The sequence below is a fragment of the Hyperolius riggenbachi genome, chromosome 8 (genome assembly GCF_040937935.1).
Source record: "Hyperolius riggenbachi isolate aHypRig1 chromosome 8, aHypRig1.pri, whole genome shotgun sequence".
Lineage (NCBI taxonomy): Eukaryota > Metazoa > Chordata > Amphibia > Anura > Hyperoliidae > Hyperolius > Hyperolius riggenbachi.
Window position 1 is genome coordinate 90,607,880 of NC_090653.1, and position 3,326 is coordinate 90,611,205.

The 3,326-nt window shown below is 45.3% G+C and overlaps 1 protein-coding gene across 1 annotated transcript in view; it reads left to right on the top strand.

Annotated features, from left to right (window-relative positions):
• Window positions 1–384: 384 nt before the first annotated feature.
• LOC137528257 (probable G-protein coupled receptor 34) overlaps window positions 385–3,326 on the top strand; it is a 25,198-nt gene continuing 22,256 nt past the window's right edge. Inside the window, exon 1 of the mRNA XM_068249540.1 lies at window positions 385–480. The gene's annotated coding sequence lies outside the window, so the exon portion shown is untranslated. The remainder of the gene's footprint in view (window positions 481–3,326) is intronic.

Genomic DNA, 3,326 nt, shown 5'->3' on the forward strand with positions numbered 1-3,326 from the left:
TGATGGTTTGTGAAATTGAATCATGTATGGTAGGTTGTATAAAAAATATACTAAAAAAATTGTAAAAAATGTTTATTTTACAAAAAAATTGTACCATGTATGGGCACCATAAGAGTTATTCAATAAATGTTGACTTCCCAGATATGATGGATGGAAGGAATGTCATATTTCATAAAAATAAATAATACTATAATATATTTTATTGGTTAAAATTCTGCATGCAAGTTGCTGGCCTGCCTGCCTGTTTGTCATTGAATTTGTCACCATTGCACAGAATAAGGTTATGTGGCTTTTACAGACAGCACATGTACTCTCTAACCACTCCCATCCCCAAGTGAAAAGCACAGTAAAAACCCCAGCGAGCTCAGATGGGGGACAGCAGGTGATGAGAGAGGGGGATTCCAGTTCACATCATCCAGCCATTTATCACAGAGCCACCATGTCACACTGAGGGGGAGGCATCTGTGAGGACCTGCAGGGGTAAGTCACTTTATTCTCTTTCTGTCCATAAAATGATGCACTTGCTTTGAAACTTTACACTGTCTGTCATAAAGTATTTCATTATGTTTCTCTTGGACACAGTGATAGGTTCGGTTTTGGTGCCAAAACAGTCAGATTTCTTCTATTCCATTTAAAGAACAGTTCAGAGGTATAACAGCTGCTTCACATGTCAATCCTCTGTAGTATGTTTACTGTCACAAATGAACTTTTTTGTAGATACGAATACAGTGAAGTGATGTTTAAAAAAAAAAAAAGGTTTAGGTAGGTTATGGATTAAGAGATCATTTGCATATTCAGTAATGATGCATTGTGGGTGACCACAGATGTTCACTTAAAGCTGAATTGTCGCAAATAACTTCTGTTGTAAAAGGGCAAAACACACTAAGCATTGCATTTAGTAGGAGGGCTTTTCGGTCACTTTTAGTTCCCTATACTTTCCTAATGGTTTTGGTTCACCCCGAGTTGCTTGGTTACTCTGCTAGGGCCCTTTTCCACAGCCGCTTTACATAGCACGTAAATCATGATACTCATTTTCCACTGTGATTAGTTTTTTTTGCCAAATTGCAATTGCCAGCGTGATTCTTGACGCAATCCTGCTGCGTTCTGGACAGTTGTACGGCGCAAATTCCAATAGTGGGTAAAAAAGCTTGTGGGATAGCAAGCGCAGGTGATTAATGCTTACGATTGCGCTTGCTAGTGGAAAAGGGCCCTTATGGATTAAGGAAGCCAGTCATGAGACAATTACCCATACATTGTTTGATTTTCCATTGATCAATTTTATTGAGAGATCAACTAAAGTGTGGTTGATTGAAAGACAGTCGACTAGTGGCGCACACGCTACAATCCAGATCCTATGCAATTCTCTGCCACTAATCGATGTGAATAATATTGTACTTCCATGCTCGGAAACCTAAAATCAATTATGTGTCGATTGAAATCATGTGAACAGAAGCAGATACCTTCACAATTGATATTTTCCATCCAGCGGTAATGAGTAAATTAATCAGTTTGACAAGATCTCAGCCAATTTCCATCGATTGAGCAGAATGGAACATAATCAGTTCGCCCCTGATCTGATAAAATTATCATATTGATTGTACAGGAAAATCGAGTAACAGCCTTAACAGCCTGACTGCAAGCTGTATTCCAAAATCAGACCTGTAGTGGCATGTTAAAAGGAACCTGAGGTGTGAGACCTATTAAAGCTGCCATATTTAATTCCTTTTTAACAATACCAGTTGCCTGGCAGCCCTGCTGATCTTTCTGGTCAGTAGGGTCTAAATCACACACCTGAATCAGCGAATCTTGTCAGATTTGTCATAGACGTCTGATCTGCTTGGTTGTTCAGGGTCCACAGGTATTAGAGGCAGAGGATCAGCGGGACAGCCAGACAATGTGACATGGAGATAAACATCTCAGCCTCCATAACCCTCTCACCTCGCTTTCCCTTTAAAACCCAGATTGACAGGAAGTGGGAACATTTCTTTAACCAGGACACAGACATAAGATTCACACTGGGGTTAGATTGTGGCATCTCCCTACCGTTCTTGTTGCGAGGTGACCGATGGTAAAATGCTGGTGACAATGCGGACACCGATGTTTACACCGATGCCCAGCCACCACATCTCAGTCATTATTACAGTTGGCAGACTCTACTTGCAGTATCTTTCTCTATCAGGGGCGTAGGAATAGACCCTGCAGCCCCTGCAGTTGCAGGGGGGCCCCTAGCAAGTCAGGGGCCCGGAGGAGGAAAGGCTGTCACCACCGGCGTACCTACCGGGGATGCGACTCTCTCAGCCGCAGGGGGCCCCTGCCGCCCGGAGCTGCTCTGGGGCCCGCTCACTGTGCGTGGGGGGAGCGCTGCTCTGGACCCCCCAGCAAGGTGCTCAACTGGCCGCAGCGTCTAATAGACGCTGCGCCAGTTCATTCCCCGCAGCCCCGCTCCACCAGCAGCCTGCATAGTCTCCGGCAGGCAGAGCAGGGCTACGGCAAGATGGCCGCCGAAGAAGCCCTACACTGGAGACTATTTGTGTCTCTAGTACAGGGCTTCGGCAGCCATCTTGCCGTAGCCCTGCACTCTGCCTGTCAGCGCGGGAGATGTGCTGCAGGAGGACTCGGGGAGCTGCGAGCCAGATGCCGGGAGAGGAGAAGACTTCTGTCAGGTAAGTGAATTGGTTTTTTTCACAGGTGCATTTTTTTTTCTAGTGTCTGCTGCCTACATTGTGATTTTCTGGTCACTGCTGCCCACATTGTGATTTTCATGTGACTGCTGCACACATTGCGATTTTCAGGTGTCTGCTGCCCACATTACGATTTTCAGGTGTCTGCTGCCCACATTGCGATTTTCAGGTGTCTGCTGCCCACATTAGGATTTTCTGGTGTATGCTGCCCACATTAGGATTTTCTGGTGACTGCTGCCCACATTGCGATTTTCTGGTGACTGCTGCCCACATTGCGATTTTCTGGTGACTGCTGCCCACATAAGGATTTTCTGGTGACTGCTGCCCACATTAGGATTTTCTGGTGTCTGCTGCCCACATTACGACATTCTGGTGACTGACTGCTGCCCACATTAGGATTTTCTGGTGACTGCTGCCCACATTACGATATTCTGGTGACTGATGCCCACATTGCAATTTTCTGGTGACTGCTGCCCACATGGCGATTTTCTGGTGACTGCTGCCCACATTGCGATTTTCTGGCCCACATTACGATTTTCTGGTGAACACTGCCCACGTTACGATTGTCTGGTGAATGCTGTCCATGTTACAATTTTCTGGTGAACTCTGCCCACATTACGATTTTCTGTCCCACATTACGATATT